Raw genomic sequence first — 18,104 nt, 5'->3', positions numbered from 1 at the left:
AATCCACTTACTGAGAGAATGATAAGGAACCTTTAAATCAAGGATTCTTATTCTTAATGATGGTTTTAGAAGCCCGGGTTCTCTATATTTAGAATGAACCAGCTGCTTCCAATTAGGAAGACGGTAGACGCTTCTGACACGAGTCAATTGACGACTATGACAATGATGTGTGTATGTGAGTAATTATTGGAGTTGTGTGTACATAGAAAATCTGGAATATTTTCCTAGCCCACTAGCTTATAAAGGAATAAGTTATTTGATAAACTTACTCCACAAGAAGATTTACAATCTATAGTGAAAACCATCCTCTTTTTTTCCTTTTTTTAAAAAATTTATTTATTTATTTATTTAAATTTTCCACCTCCTCCCATCCTCCCATTTTCCTCCCACTTCCCCCAGTCTCCCTCCCCCTTGCTCTCCAGTCCTAAGAGAAGTCAGGGTGCCCTGCCTTGTGGGAAATCCAAGCCCCCCATCCATCCTAGGAAGGTGTGCATCCAAACAGACTAGGCTCCCAAAAAGCCAGTCCATGTAGTAGAATCAAAATCCAGTGTCATTATCATTGGCTTCTCAGTCCACCCTCATTGTCAGCCATTTTCAGAGAGTCTGGTTTGATCACATGCTCGTTCAGACCCAGTTCAGCTGGCCTTGATGAGCTCCCACTAGATCAGTTCCACTGTCTCCATGTGTGGATGCACCCCCCTTGCGGTCCTGCAGTCCTTTCTTATATTCTCCCTCCTTCTGCTCTTCATCTGGACTTTGGGCACTGAGTCCAGTGCTCCAATGTGGCGTTACGACCTGACAAGCCTACTGTTAGCTGAGATTATCAGAGCAGACAATGCATAGAGAACACCTAGCTTCCTCAGACACAGAGCTTGAATGCACAGAGCCCCAGCGCACCTGCTGTCTCCTAGGGGACCACAGGACTCCTGATGGCCAGTACTAGGAGAGTCTATCCCACTAGAGAGCCAGGAAACCATCACTCTTCCAAGTATGCAACCTTCCAAAGGTGCCACAGTACCACAAATGCTTTGTACGGTTTTAAGACTGAACGATAGCAAGTCAGATTCACATAAGCCAGAGGCTATCATGAATGCTGAATATATGAAATTAAGAGGAAGTTTTGTTTTTTTTACTTAGTTGGGCTGCAGTGCCAATGTTGGTGTCCTCCTATCTCTGGAATTCTTGCTCATACCCTTGTTCATGTCGCCTGTCCTTTTACAGTGGCAGACACTGATTTTTGCGTCACAGTGCTGTTGGAAGGAGAAAAGGAAGGTGTGTGCATTTCAGATGAACCACCGATTGTACATTTTATGTTGAAATGAAAACACGAATACAATATTAATATGCTTCAGAATGTCTTGAGATTCAAACAGCATTGGTAGTAGAACAAAGCACAGTAAGAGACTTGTCTAACTCTGCAGCATTATCCTTCTTTAAATGAAAGTTCTCCCCAGAGCTCTTGTAACGTCCTTGAAAGAAGCTTTCTATATCGTAGATTGGTAAGTCAATGATCATAATCCTTCCACCAAGACAGACTTTCTATGCCTAGGGTTACAGACGAGTAATTTAAGGCTTACGATAGTGAACTTTTACACACGACCATTATTATGGATTGTTTTGGATTGATCAAGGGAACCGTTGTCCAAAGTCTTATGTGGCTAAATGTCAAGGCTGCACAAACAAACACCTGGATGCCGTGATATATGAGACCAGACAGACGGTGGATTTATGCAGAAGTGCAGGGAGCTGGAGGATGTCAGTAGTGAGGCTGACATCTGCGTGTGGATTGCACACTCAGACTCCAATCCTGAGCACGTGCAGGCCCTCACGATTTTGGCCTCAGTCAGCCTTGCTGTCCAGCCATGATGTGGGGTTCCTTTCAGGATGCGCTCTGAGTGTGTAATTTACCATGGAGTGGCCTATTTATGGCACACCGGAGGATACCTTGCTGTTTTTCCCCCCACAGCTATTAAATCTTAGCGGCAGTTAGAATCCAGGATGCAGAATGACTCTGTGTAAGCTGACAGGGCGCTTCCTACAATCTTCCTGTCTGAAAATAGGGAGCTCAACTAGACTGCCTAGAAAGTGGGGAATGGAAAGAATGCGTCTATTCAATCAGAGGAATTCGCCTTCAAATTCTGGCTCCTTATTGAACCTTTGCAAATGTATGCTTTAGTTTTTACTTAGAAGACTTAGCAATATGTACCTCGCATAGTCACTTTGAGTTTTAAATGGAGCAAAAGATGCACATATTACAAATATAGTGCCTACATCTCGTCCATGGTTACTGTCTGTTACTCTCCAGTGCGACATCTCTTCTCAATCCTGTTCATGCACAGAGATGCAAACAACAGCAAAATAAGAGTCTCATAAACTCTAAAGTGTGAACAATTGATGTTAATTTACAACTCCCAACAACTTCTCATGTATACGGAAGTAGAGAAAAGATCGCTGTCGGAAGAGCATTGCGTATGTACTGTGATTTTAGTTTACACTAACAGGAATGCTAGCTAGTCAATATCATTCGAGGCATTTTTAGAGATATAATATAATAAGAGGGTCGGTAAGTATCATGTACTTGCACTTGCTTTATAGCGACTGACTGATCAGAATGTTTGCCCTGTGAGAGGTAAGCACTGCCTTAGAGTTCTTATACTTTAATGCTGACTTAAGTTGCACATAGCAGGCAGTCTGGGCACATCAGCATTCTTGCTCTTCTGTTTTTGTTGAGGTTTTTCTTGCTAAGCCTAGAAAGACAATGACATTCTGCAGATGCTGCTTCTCTCATCAAAGCACTCACCAGTTCTTGGTAGTAAAGATTTGTTTAGGTAAGAAGGCAAAGCAAGAGGTTTCCTTTGTAATTCATGAATGACTTCGGAAATTGTGTTTCTGTGAATTGGTCTGTTTGTTTGTGTAAAGCTGTGGGCGGGGAGGAAAGAGGAGGGAAGGGGAGAGAAACCGCTTCCCAGTTTCAGATGTGAGGAGCTGGTGGCGAGTTGCCCTTGAAACAATCCGATTTCTCTTGAGCAAGTTTCACCATGAAAGGTGTTTTAGGAAGAAGGGGTCATCACGTGTGCTTCTACTTACCTGGACTAACTAACTAACCAGTGTTAGAGAAAAATGGGTGCGCTGTAACTCCACGCTAAGAGTGGAAAGCAGGCAGGGTCAGGTCACTCCATCTGGAGACTTGAAGTGGTGGAAAATAAAATAACAAGGATGCCAACTGGGCCACCCACTGCAAAACGTGGGTGACCAAATGAGCCAACGGAACCTCTAATGAGTATTTACTACAAGGGCTCTGCATGCAAACCGCTTCCAGACTGATGTGATGCCAAGCTGAGAGAACCGAGTGTGTCCATGACTTTTGCTGATTGGCAGCCAAGGCATCTAGGAACACAGGAGGGGGGGTCTCTTATTAAGTATATCACGATTATTACTTTCAGGCAACAAGAATTCAAAGAATGGATCAAACAATGCTATAAAAAGAAATGGAAGAGAGTAGAAATAATTAGTAATCGCAACTGTCATGTGATGTTGACTCTCCATGTCTACATGGAGAGGAATTCGTGTATTTAAGGCGTTAGTTTTCAGGTTGGTAGAGTTAATGTGCTCTGGCCTATGATAGAGGTAGTGGTGTATGCTTCTTTGATTTGTGATTTCAGGGGCACATTCCTCTGCTCTTCCCATCAGCATCCCATTTACTCTATTGTCCTTTATCCTTCCCGTACCGGCAGAGGGAAGATGTCAGATTCTAAGTAAATCATCTTGAAATTCATTGAATGAAATTAGGTGACTAATATGACTTTGATAATACATGAACTATGAAGGATATAACAATTTTTAAAGGACAGGTGTTACAAAGGTATCGATTTGAGAAGGAATTGCTCACTATCATTATGAAAGCTAGTGTCATCGTTTGTCTTGACTAGTGGATCCTGTAGATCTCATTCTCTGTATTTTTCCCCAGCGAGAACATCAAACAAGAAAACAGTTCTGCACTGTGACAAAAATCAGTCCTGGGAGCAATTGTAAGATGGCCGCCAAATAAATATTTACATGGGTCCAGCAAAGCAAAGCCAAACACAGTTTAATTTGTTATATTTGAAACGTTAAAACACAACAACAGTAGTTATTTGATTCTCGTTTCTGTTTCCAGATAATTGCTTTGGCATTTTGGAAATTTCCTTTACTGGTTCTTCTCAAAGAGGTGTTCACTTGCATTTAGTAGCAAGATTTCATCAGAAACACAGGCAAATGTGAATGGTGGCCACTGGCTTCCCTCTCCTTAGGATCAAGGGAGATATACAAGCTATGAGCCTAGAGATTAGAACTGCATTGCCTGGAAGATTTCTCCAGGAACTGCTGGAATTTTTCCAATTCCACAGGTTGAGCCAAATATATCTTTGTATCCACTAAGAGGAGGTCACAAGCTAGGCCAACATAGTAGTAGAAAGACTGTGAGCATCACTTGGGCCTATTATTTGAGAGGCTCTGTATGAGCAAAGGGGTTGCTTGGGGAGATGTACTGATGCCTGTGCATGGGGAAAGACAGAAGTCACAAGAGCATCACAAGGATGACAGTGTTAATTACAGCTGTGGTTGGGGATCTGCTCTATGCCAAACAGGAGGTCCCTGTCACATCATCCTATCAGATGAGAACAATAACGACAAAAAAGATAGCCGTTACTTACTTCTAGACAGAGTGTACTTGACACACTGCGTGCACGCACGTACACACACACACATGTGCACACACGCACACACACATGCCCTTCAGAAAACTTATAAATATGTGTTTCTTTTATGTTTAGATAATCCCTTATAAAACTAGAAAATGTTTTCAGTTCTTTACACTAATTGATTCAGTCTTCTAAATAGCCTCGTGAAGTAGGTGGCCAGTGTCTCTTTTTTTATATAGAAGTGAAAAAATGAAGTCCAATAAATGATAAGATTATGCATCTTCTAAATTATAGGGTTGGGAGTTAAATCCAGACTCTCTGGTTTGAGTGCACTGCAGTTTGACTCAAGATCACAACGTCTAATTAAAGTAACAATGGCAAAGCTAATCAGGCCTGGAATGTTAGCTGAGGCAGGAGGATAGCCCTTTGGAGGTCGACCTGAGCAGGGGAGAAAAATGCTATCTTAAAAAGCCTGTAGTTGGGTTTCGTAAAGGTCTATTCAACTCACATCAGTTCCAGAGACTAACAGCAAGACTCCGGCTCCTTTGCTCCTCACCCACTGTGGGTTTTTCAGGTCTCCAGCTGCTGAAGGATGAGACTCTCAGCGCTGAACTGAGAGAGAAACTGCAGCTGTGAGGAGAAGGAGATTGTGACCTATTGGACATCCTGGGACATTTCTGCGCCCTTGGGGGTTCCATGCTTTCCGCTTGGCTGTTCTTTCTTTCTCTCTCATACCAGTCAATTACACGATGATTTTTCTGCCTCCTGTTGAACTCCAGAAGTGATATTACATCCAAAGCAATCACTCAATGTGAGTATCAAAGAATTCAAAGTTTGTGTGGTCAGAAAATAAAAGAAGTAACAGGATGAACGTCTACCAAAAGGGGAAAACATACCGACCTCTTATTTTAGTACCGAGTTTCTGGTCTGATCTCTATTTAAACATGGCCCTGGGCTCAAATAACTTGCTGGTTTTCAGAATAAAACATTTCATGCAATTCTGGAGTGAAGATGCAACTGAATTTTGGGGAGGAGGGCCAGGATGGATAACACATCACAGAGCAAGCATGACGGAGAAGGCTGGGCCCTCCGGGGTGAGTTGCTCTAGACAGTGGGGGACCCAGAAACACAGTTACAGATCAAGAGAATTGGTAGTCCCTGGGAGAAGCTGTGTGGGATGGGGAAACCACTAGAGTCCCTAGCTAAAGCCTGAAATTTGAGCGAAAGCAGAATATACAGGAATCCCGGATTTGATTCTGAGCAGAGATCATAAAAGTGCTTAGTTGAGGCAACTGCCTCTTAAATTAAAAACAAAGGAGGAAACATAAATCAGCTGTATCCTCCAGGAACCACACAGTCAATTCCAGAAAGGAATCAGGACTCCTTTAGGTTAAGCTTGAAGATGTCACCGCGAATAGTTTTGTTTGAATGTGGGCATTTCTCAAAGTCGAACAATAATGCTTCTGGAAAAATCCACGTGGGGAATGTGGAGGGGAGAAGGAGGGCTATATGTTTCTAAGCACTGTCCTTTGACCTACTGTTGTTGGGGCAGTCAGTGATAGTGACCCCCTCCTTCTGACATGAAAGATCTTCCACTCTTCAATTCTTAGCGAGTCCTAGCAGCTCAGACGTTTTGTGAAATTTACACAGACAACCATCAGGAAAATGAAGACTCACTCACTTCCCTGCTGGGCATCTAATGTGCCAATAGAATCTCTACTATCTATTAGATCCTCTTCCACAGCAACTTGGCTGGAAGTTAAGCAATATTTGTGGCACTTTGAAGAGTACATGAGGCAGCGTCTCATCATTTTGAGTCTTTTTAAAATCTTAATCACGAACCTTGGTGGAAAGAGACAAGGCTCTGCCGCTCCTCTCTGTGCAAGATATGCATGTTCTTCTGCGAGCTTCCAGTCTAGTGCAGAGACTGCTTGGAGAGAAGGAACTGTGCCCCCTTAAGCAAGTTCCTTAGTTAACTTGTGTTTATTATTCCCAAGTATAAAAGAATAATAACAACTTACAAAAGTCATCCTGGGGAGTTCGGCAAAATGTCTGTGCTTCCAGTCCCAGACTGGACTGCATTCGATTTAGACCTTTTTAGATCTTAGGCCCCTTTCTGATACGCATAGGGAAGGTCTTTTTTCCTCCACCCCCACCCCCGCTCCTTTCTCTTCTACCATCTTTCTTTGTTCCTTTTTTTCACTCCTCTGACAATTAGTTATCAATGATTGTGTCAGGCATCGTGTGCTAGGTACCAGGGTTAGCAAAGCTTCCTGTGAAGAACACAGACCCCGGACCTAGGATCATTCTCTTTATAATGACTTTTATGATGACTGAGCAAGCCTCCACACAGAGTCTGCACCTGATCTCCTGTCCCAAATTCCTTTGCCGTTTTGGGGGAGAAGAAACAAGGAGATCACGCACGTCATTTCCACTTCCTTAAGCTTTTCCTCAGTGTCTCAGTGTGGCTGTTCTTCAGGCAGTCAAATGCTAGGCAGCCTTCAGATCTTGGCTCAAATTACACTCAAGGTTTGTTTTCTCCAATTCTGCCTGCAGTAGATCCCTTTGCTCTGCACAGGCTCAGCACTGTGTCAGATTTACTCAGAACACTGTATCTAAACATGTCACATTTATCTTATGATTGACCATTTAGGCTTCAAAATGGTGCCGTCATGCTTGTCCCCCTACTGTGTAACCCATGCCTAACTCAACTCCTGGCCAGTGGTCATCTCTCAGTGTTTCCTAGTTGACTAATGAATAAACACGAAACTGGATGGATGAATGGAACCACTGAGGGCCTTTATTGCCCCCAGCTCATTTTCTGATCAGTAATTATGAATAATTCTATAAAGCAGTTATTTCCTTTCAATTAAAATTTTCAAATCAAAAAAATGATGCTTCTGTAGTACTTAGATTCTAACAATGAAGATAGTTCTTTGAAGGCAGTTTCTTGTGACCGTCCTTCTACTTGTACGTTGTTATAAACCAGAGACCTACGGCTGCAAATGCGGGTAGGCGTGAGCTGCCCTCGGAGACTGATGATTTCCAGGCCTCTCCTTATGATGCATGTTGTTTAAAGAAAGGAAGAACCCAGAGGCTTACAATCTGCCCGTTCAAACACGACTATTTGCAAACAATGGGCAAGGCATCTGTGTCCTTCCTAACAGATGAGAGTTAAATAAAAAACACAAGTACATTCTTGGAAAAATTAGAATTGTTAAAAATGTAGGCTGGATGGAAAGTTTAGACGGATGAGAAAATGCTTAGGCGACTGAGTGAACTGGTATGCAGCAGCAGCAGAAGCAGCAGCAGCGTCAGTGATGGGAGTTCACAGTTGATGCTACATAGATTTCGACCTATCGACTTATTCTTACATGAATTTCCCTGTGTGAAAAGTCCAAGAACAGATCCCTGTATTGCATGCTTTTCTCGAAATGCCAGGGTCTGGATATGAAGCTACACACGTGTGGTTGCCCTTCAATTAAGGAATATTAACTCACCAGAAGCAACTTTTTGCTAGAAGCACTGTATTGGCTACTGCTGAGTCTCTTCCTAATAATCCCCATCATCCACTGGGTGCAAATTAACTCTGCTAAGAAGCAATGCAGAAATCCAAACCTCAGTCCATCTGAAATTATGAACTTAAAAAACTGTTACAAGTTCACAGATTAATTTCAAGTCTTACATTACTAAATACACTTGGATTTCACTGGACTTCAAAAACAGTCAAAGCCTTTTTTTTTCCCCCACAGAATGACTTTGTCCAGAAGAAAACTGAAGAATTCCATGAAAGATTAACAATAAATGACATGCGTTCTTTATTCAATCTTCCTTCTGGTGGGGTGCTTAATTATTTCTGCCTTTTCATTGAGAAGACTTGTGTAAAACTAAACTCTGTTTTCTCTTTCCTTTAAAGAAAGTGGATTTTTTTTAAATAAAATATCTTCTGATTATGACTTCTCCTCCCAGTGCTTTTCCATCCCCTCATCCATCCAGATCCACGCCCTGTCTATCACTCATTAGAAAACAAAGGCCTCTACATAACCACAATGAATATAACAAGATAAAGAAAGAAAGAAACAAATCAGAATATGATCAAAGAAAAAAAAGTCTCAAAGAGGAGCACAAGAAATTCAGATAGATGCAAAGATACGCATGTTCAGTCACACAAAAATCCCATAAAAACCAAAGAACAATGGTACAAGGCAAAGTTCTTATACAGTTAAAGAAAAGAAGGGCCCTGACTTAACACTGTGAACCAAAGACCCTCCAGACGTGCCAAAGAGTTCATTTTATGCTGGGCATTAGGCCTATCCTTAAGAGTAGTTTCTTTCCACACTGAGACTCCCTCATAGAAAATTATTTTATTTCTCATTTTCAAGTGGCTTTCAATTGGTAGGGATGTTGCTGTGTCAGCCTCTTCTTTCAGCTCTCTGGCCCTTTCTTGGACAGACATATGCAGTCCCTGGGCATGCTGCCTCAGTCTCTGTGAGTCTATGTGCATGCCAGCCCTTTGGTTTCCAATAGGCCTTGATTCCTTGTTCTCCTCCGTCCCCTCTGGCTCTCACCCACTTTCTGCTCACTCTGTAACAGTTGCTGAGCCCCAAAGGGGGCATTTGATGGAGTTGTAAGATTAAGTTCTCCAAGGCCTCTCACTTTCTGCATAGTGTCTGGCTGTGGGTCTCTGTATTTGTTCTTGCCTGTTGCAGAAAGAAGCTTCTCTGACAATAATTAAACAAGGCATGGGTCTGTGGGTAGAGCGGAGGAGCCACCTGATTGCCACGATCCCTTAGCAGAACAATACTATTTGGTTTTCCCATACATCTCTGGTCTATCTATATGAAACAAAAATATTTATAAGATACAATTTGAGAATGTGAGAACAATAAAATGTGGAAAGAGAAAGAAAATGATACTTTTATTGGGTTCAAAATAAAGTAGTCTCCAGGTTTTTAAATGATTTGTCCTCAGTTGCCCCTCCAAATCTGAGTCTTCAGTTAGATTCTATACCAGAACAGATAGACAACTGTCCTACTTCTGGTGACTACAATTTTTCTTCCATTGGTTGTCTGCTATTGTCTGATTAATTAGAAAATATAATAAAGAAAGGTCAGTAGGTCAGTACAAGAGATCAGCAGTCTAGTGATGCTGTGTGAACTGTAATATTTGCACAAAAGTAGTCTAAAGGAAACTTTATCAGTATACCCATTAAGAAGGTTAATAAACAGCATATTTTGAAATAGTGATGAAAGAAAGAAATCATTACTAAATGATAAAAGGAATAATTCTCCAGTTTGAAGAAAAAATTTAGACATATGTGCATTTGATAACAAAGCTTTAAGATTAACGCAGGCATTTGTGTAAGTGCTGGGCTAAACTGATAGAGGAAGCTTTGTGATATACCTTTGTCAGTAATTTGTTATGCCAATAGAAAATAAAAGTATGGACGATCTGACAGCCTAAAAAAAAGATTCAAGAAGATGTCTGACATGATACAGACACTCACCATCCCTGTTGCCGACAGCGTCAGCTGTCACCAACACAACGGTCACCCGTTCTGTGGGTTTAAATGTAAAGAGCACGGAGTTCGAGGATAGCAGAAATAAAGTTGTCAGCTTCAGCCAAAGCTCCAGTTCAAGAATCAATCCGAGGTTTGCCACGCCCAGCTGAGACACGAGAGTCATCTGCTAGAGTCTTTCTCACATGTGCCACAACGATAACAATAGCAGCAAGAGCTGACGCTAGGCTTCTTCAAGACCAGTTTTCAACAGGGATCACACCTATTACCTCACCTCCTCCTCAGAAGCTCCACTGAGTAAGACTTCCTAATGCACAAAGAGGTGCAGTGACTAGTTCAAAGCCACGCAGTCTGTAAGAGATCAAGACTGGAATAACGCGGCTGTCTGTGATCTTACAGTGGACAGCTGGCTTCTTTGAATTGTCTCGCTCGTGCAACATATTGTATGCCCGGAGGCTTCTGTGAGCATGATTTTAGTAGAAAAGCATATGAAGTATATTTTGAATATCTGTGAACGTACATGAGGTGCTTATGATTGTCTGCCTAACTTAGGCAGGGCTATAATAACTGAACTGGTAATGCCAGTAACACCAGAAAGAGAAAATCCACATCCCTGCACTTGCAAAGGATTTCTTGGACTCCTGACCATTACCAGACTTTTTATTTTGAACAGTCTGTTCATGGCTGCATTAGCAATTATTTATAAAGCTAAAACACTTTAAAATTTATTTTCAGATGGTTATTGGACCCTTTCAGATTTCTAATAGCATTTTGCTGTGAAAATGTCAGGGTTTTAAAATTTTTAATAAGATTAAAAATTAACATGGTGTTAAGACACGGTTATTATAATTAAATATTAAATATTGTTTGACTCTAAAGACCTTTAAAAAATACACAGTTCACTAAATATACCAACTTTTCAACAGAGTTAGAGCTCTTATCCTGAAAGATTTAATGAGTTCAAAATTACTATTTTAGAACACACAGAAAATTAGCGATTCTTGAATTTCTAGAAAAGGGAAAGCCCAAGATGTCAAGAGCATTCATTTGTCATGTCTCACCAAAGTTATTATCTAATATTGATACATAAACATTTAATTTACCAATATATTAAACATCAACGAAATTGAAGGATTATTTTAAACACTGAATTTCCGTATGTGTTAACTTTAAAAAAGTATTTAAAGAGACACAATCCCCTAAACATGTATGCACACAGGGAATAGTAGACATACACAGTGACCATGAAATTAAACCATTCTCCTCCGCCAGAATGGGTCTGTCACAGAAGGATGAAGAACCCAGTGAAAGAGAACAAAAGCAGGGGAGATTACCCACTTCATTGTTCGCTTACAGTTTAATTACTGTCGTTAGAGACTGAATTAGCAGGAAAAGGGAATTTAATTAATTATGATTATTTCTGCTTATTATAAACTGTGACTACCACAAAGGCATGTTTACTCATTGTGTGACACTATAGCTAAGAGGGGAAACATCCTGGAAATGCCAGCCACTGCCTCAGAGTTAACTGGGCTCTGGTTTAGGGAGACATGCATCACTGTTGATAATGATTTTATGATGTCCAGCTACATACCCATGGGTTTCTTTCTTCGCAGTTTGGTTGGTAGGTGATTAAGTTTGTGCCCTTCTATTAGCATGTGAGAAAGTCAATGACACGTGAAGCAAGTTCAGACATAGTGTCTAAAACATGGCTGCGGTTAGTGTTGACACGGTAACAGAGCACCCACCCGTCCATATACTTTCTCTGTAACAAAAGGGCTACAGGTTTCCTCAGGGAAAACTCTGGAGAGTTAAGTCACAAATGAGAGAAGGGAACTTCTGCCATTCCTCACTTTTTTCAATATCCTTTAAGTTTGCAAACCTTTATAGATAGAGACTTGCTCATATGTTGAACATTTGCTCTGGTCATTATCAAGCATGGTCCATACTAAAAACAGAAACAAAACTTTTGAAATTCCTATTAAAGTCTGATCATTCTGGTTCAGACGTAGTTACTCGTGGGAATTTTAAAAACCAAGAGTCTAAGGCCTGCTTCGTCTCTATAGCCTCTTAGGAAATGCAAAATAAATAAATATATGTAAAGAACTAGGTTTATTTCTCAGATAAATGAACAGATTTCCATGAAGCAGAAAGGCGTAACTTCCTTGCATTGAAGGCAGCAGCCAACTGTGTTGACGAAATGGAGACCAGCTTTCTAAGGTCCCTTAGTAGGAAGAATGGGGCCAGTCAGAGCATAAACTTCCACAAGGTAATCAGACTGTCATAAAAAATAGCAAAATAAACAGAATTTTTGTGATGGGGAGACAAGATATTTCATTCCTAATCTGCTAGGAAAACCATTTTATATGTCTGAAATATTTTCTCGTACAGGCAAATAAAATCTCTGGGATTTTTTTTTTATTTCAGAGTCAAATACAACAACTGACTTTATGGTTTAGTTCAGATTTCTCAAGTACTGTCTTCTTGGTATGATCTGAGTATTAAGAGTGTTTGTGTTCAGGCTTAATGTTGTTTCGGCTCTTAGGTTCTCTCTCTTCTTCTTTTTTTTTTTAATTCTGTGTGGTGTGAGTGACAGACGTGCTCACCCAGTATGTACATGCGAAGGTCAGAGGTGTTTACTGAGTGTTCTCTTCTCTTACTGTCTACGTTATAGTTTTGAAACACGGTCTCTCAGTAAACCCATAGCTTACTGTTGGTAGCTAGACTGGCTGATCAGTGAGTTCCCGGGGTCAATGGTCTCTGCTTCCCCAGTACTGTGGTTACAGATACAGATTTCCAAGCTTTGGTTTTTATGTGAGTCCTGGGGTTTCAAACTCAGGTGTTCATACTTGCAGAAATATCATTTTTACCAGCTGAGCCACCTATGTGGCTTAGGCTCTGAATGACTTTGTCTCTAACTCAGTTTTATTTAAGGAATTAGAGCAAATACTAAGAAAGTGGACTCTATTAGGAATTAGGGCAATTGGTTGACTGGATGTCAAACATTAGAAGCAGTTGTGTCTAAGTAAATAATTTTTCCTCCATTGTTAAGATCTTACTAACTGTATCATTTGAAAATTTTGCTAGGCATGTATCTGTGCATTTAGAGTTCATGGTTCTTACCATATATTCAGTGTGGTAGGATTATTATATGGTATCTATGAATAGAGATTAATTATCCCATTATAATCTGTTTCTTGAATACAGGTTCAAATTTCATAGATATAGGTGATGTGTAGTGCAAGAACATTCTTATAGAGTTCAAGTCTGCATCTACTTTTGATTGATATTTCTAGAAAAGTATGTGGTTAATCTTGTATTTGAGGTTTGAACAGTTAACAGTTTGCTAATAAACAAAACTGTGCATTTCAGGGTTCTCTAATACAGTCCTTCTCTTACCTGTACACCTAGTGTACATTTTAAAACTCATTATGACATAATAATCACTTCTATTCTGGTCATAGAATGCTACAAAAAGTGTAAGGCAGACAATTCTGAATAAATGATACATTCTTTGATTTTACGTCATGCTTTCGGCTAAATTTTCTGAACCCCTTCGACATGTGAATAGCAATATGGATCATATTTTCTGACTTCTGGCCAAATTATCTTTCAGGTTCAGGATTCCTGTATAAATTCAGTAATTATGTAGTAAGGCACCCACCTACAGCAAAATTGTGTTGGGCACTTACAGAGGCAAACACCTTAGCTACTGAGCAGAAATTTTCAATTGTTTCAGTACACTATGTCAAATGCTGCAGCAATGGGTAAGCAGTTAAATGGGAACACGGATAGGAATCCTGTTTCTGGGGCTGAAATATGGAGAGAGCCATAGAAGAGAGGCCTCCATAGAAGGGCAATTGTATTTATTTTATTGTTTTTATAACAACAAGCATTCTTTAGACTCAAAATTTGAGCATATATTCTATCAGAACAGGGAAATCATGGTAGCAGGATCCCGAGGCAGCCAATTACTCTGCACACCCAGTTGGGAGTATGAGTCTGGACTTCAGGTAGCCCTCTCCTTTTCAGTCATCCTAGGACTCTTGGGTCCATGGAATGATGATGTTCACACTCTTAATGAGTCTTCACACATCAATTAATCAAATCTAGAAATATTCCCTGCTTCCTGGGTGATTCTTGGTCTCATCAAACTGATTGTCAATCATACAATGACAGTGGCTTAAGTCTTCGCTGGCCTGTGTCATGGCTTAAATGCAGGGTTCTGTCTTAATCAGCATTCTAGGAAAACATCTCCCTTCTGAGAAATGTTTTCATTTTCTTTCTATATTTCTAATTATGGAAAACAAAACCATTAGTAAATCTAGGTTTCGTTACAATTTTGCCAAAGGCTCCTATGGGATGTCATATATTTGGGGGCATTGTTGGGAAATAGTAATACTTTTGTTATTCTTTTGTGCTACTTGGTGTAAAAAGACTAATTGTGGAGAATTCATGGGTGGTATGTTGATCTCTACTGGGCGTGAGTGCGTTAGATGGAAGCATTTATCCAAGACACACTGTTGTGAATACATCATGGGCAGTCCTATGACTTCTCAGCCCCAAGGCATGCTTTACCCTAGCAAATGGACCCAACAAATAAGCCTGCTTTAAAAAAAATAAAACAACTTCACTATGAGATACTTCAGAAGGACAGGTTGAGAATTTAGGTAAGGAAAGAAGTGACATCAAAAACTATTTAACCTTCAACTTTTAGCGGGGGGAGACCATATAACATAAAAAGAGAAAATAACAGTCCATCACATTTCCAGTAAGTTGTTATTTTAAGATAATTAGCATTAAAACCTAGTACACTATGTCTTGTTCTTATTACTTGATTTATGAATAAAACAAATTTCCATTGAGAAGACTTGTTAAGTTGCCTCAATTAACAGTTTCCCAGGGTTCTTCAGTAGAAACAGAGGAGTGTTCTTAATTATGAATGTGTGAGGCCATGGTCCTCAGTGAGTGAGGCATCCTTCCATTCTACTGACACGGTCTCCTGTTTAACACTGGTAGCAGCTTTGGGCATACCATGACCAGTCAAAGGAGCCATCTTTCTGACACACAATAATGACCAGTTTTCAAATCTGATTTAGACTGCTATCTGAAATAATAAAGTGATGCTTAAAGAATAGTTCTTGAAAATGAAATATTAACAATCATCTCTCTTGTCTCTTGTTTTCTATGAGACAATAAACAAGGAGACTAAACATATAGTGGAAGATAAGGGACAATAATATCAGACCAGGCAAAATGAATCAAAAACCAAAACTGTACCCCCAAAACCTGGAACTTCAAACCCACTGTCCTAAAATCCCAAGATATCAACTTGCCTGTGAACTGTCTTGCTCATGATACTTTTGATGGTGTATCAGTGACAACAATCATGTCTGGAAGAAGAGGCAATTTTTCTGTATTGAAGCTAATCTGAGTACAGTAAAGCTTATAAATCAATTGGAATTGTTACTCATTTAAAACACACTATAAATAATATAGCTCCATTGATGACTGGATGGTACAATACATAGAACAACAATTATTGAACTCATTTTATGTTTGTGGAAATATGATGCTTATCAGTAATTTGCAATAGAGAGCAGTTATTATTAAACCAAGACCTGGGTATTCCTCATCACATTGCATAACAAGACTTTTATACCATAATATGTGCATGTCTGTGTGTTTCTGGTGGCATAAACCTGTCATTCTCACTACTGTGGAGGCTGAGACAGGAGAAACACAGGCTCAAGGCTAGCATGGGTTACAGAGCTCCTGGCTAACCTGGAAAACTCAGGGGCACCTTATTTACAAAATAAAAAAAAGTAACAAAAAGAGGGTTGGAGTTAAGTGGTTAACCATTTGAGGCTTGAGGCTAACATGTTCAATCCTTACTGTAAAAATCACCACACCGAATGTCAAGAGCACAGGGATGATTAACACCATAAGGTACATGAGGAGAGGCTCTGTGTCCTGTATTTGTGGCTTCAGAATGGAAGAACGATGTTAAGGTATTGCCTTTTCCCCAGAAAACATCACCAGCCTGACAGCTTACCCTATGAATGCTGAAAAATGGACAGGTGGGAAGTTACAAAGCTTCCCCTTCGCATCTGCATAGGGAGGCAATTACCCACAACCTTGAAATTATGCAAATGTAATTGATCCTTCAAGTGGTAATGATTAAAACATTCTCTCCCCTTCATACTATCAAGCTCTTAATAGCTTGTTCTTACACAGAGTGGAAAAATGAAAGATGGTGGAAACCACACCACAGTAGAAGATGTGGTAGCCACTTCACTTTGTACTAATGGAGCGTTTTTATCTGTTTCATTTCCATAGAGAAAGATGAGCTCTAGATCCCTTTTAGAGTAGCAAAGTGATGAAGAGAGCCCAGTGCTCTGTGCTGGTTGCCTTGGAAACAGCATCTCAACTCTCCCACTAACATCTGGTATTCTTAAGCTTAACAGCTGGTTATCCTCAGAAAATGCAAACAAGGAGTTGAAACACAAATGGAAATACCACAAAATAGAAGTGGTTACCTAGGAGGGATCCTTAAAAAAATAGCTAAGCTAAAACAGGAAATTAGATGAAATTTGCAAAAGTGTATCAGGGATTGTAAAAACAGATAAAAGAGGAGGTGGAGTCTAGACTATCAGATGAAGATCCTGTGCTTATGGTTTGGATTATTTTTTTGTAAGCAAATTGACTACCCCATGCTATGAAAGGTAATGACCAAATTGTGGAGAATTTAGGCTATTAAAAATGTTGGCATCTCTTCAGCTCTGTCCGAGGTAGTAGCTGTGTTTACAGACAATTCTTTTACAGTTCTAGACCATGCATGAAAAAGAGTTTGGATATAAGAAAATGCTCAGCTCTTGCTCTGAAAGTGACTGACCAATAGCTTTTAATTTATATGCATGAAATGATGCAGACTGGCAACATATTTTAAGGCTTTGAGGCCAGATTTTTACAGAACTTTTGATAAGGTTGTTTTACTTTGCTGAGTCACTGAGCGTATTAACATTGAGACAGCACTAAATGGAAATCATAATTCGAACACAAATAAAGAATATTTCCCTTTCTACTACTCATGATTTAAAAAGATTAAGAATCAATTGTTTATTTTTGTAATGTCATAAACAAGGATCCATAGTGAACATTATTGACCTTCATCTCTGTTAACTTAGCAAGTTCATGATGCTGCCCATTTTGTAAGTTAGAGGGAAATACTGCCACCCCCATTATAACAGCAGATGACATTAAAATGGTAGAATGAAAGTTTTCCTCTAGAGAAGAGAAACAAAACCACAAGGGGATTGTGCTGTACATTCACAAAAACCTGAGAGTTTAACTTCACAGAAAGTTAATGTAAGACTTATTCTGAATGGATTGACTTGGAAAAAAAATGAAATTGAAAGGATTTGTTCATGTATGTTATGCAGAGAAGAACAAGCAGCTAGTCGACTTGGAAATACATATACAGCCCCTCCAAGTCGTGATTTCCTTCCTGAAGCCAACACTGAATGACCACTTGTCAAGGACTGTGTAACAGAGGAAGACAAATAAGGACGAAGCTCACATCTACAGTGCAGATGTTGCAGCCTATTTAGTTAATGTTGCAGCAAATATACAGTCTTGTCCAAATGAGTTTGTTTTAATGGCACTCTTAAAAAAGACCACATTGACTATGTTATTCTTACTTAATAAAAGTGCTTTCTAAAACGGTAGGCACATCAACTATATTTGTGAGTCATATTTTTTAAAATTATTAATGCTAAGATATCTTTTTAAATATTCAAATCACAATTTTTTCCCAAGCTAATAACCTCTAAAATTTTGGAATACTTATTCAAAACAAAATGTTTGGAGCTTACTACATTCAGCGTTCTCACTAAGAATATTCTGAA

The 18,104-nt window shown here is 39.8% G+C and overlaps 1 protein-coding gene across 1 annotated transcript in view; it reads left to right on the top strand.

Moving 5' to 3' along the window:
* Dkk2 (dickkopf Wnt signaling pathway inhibitor 2) overlaps positions 1-18,104 on the top strand; it is an 85,630-nt gene that overhangs the window by 43,994 nt on the left and 23,532 nt on the right. The window lies entirely within an intron of this gene.

The sequence above is a fragment of the Myodes glareolus genome, chromosome 17, assembly GCF_982192425.1.
Source record: "Myodes glareolus chromosome 17, mMyoGla1.1, whole genome shotgun sequence".
Lineage (NCBI taxonomy): Eukaryota > Metazoa > Chordata > Mammalia > Rodentia > Cricetidae > Myodes > Myodes glareolus.
The sequence above is the reverse complement of the archived record's forward strand: the minus strand, read 5'-3'. Positions and strand labels throughout refer to the sequence as shown.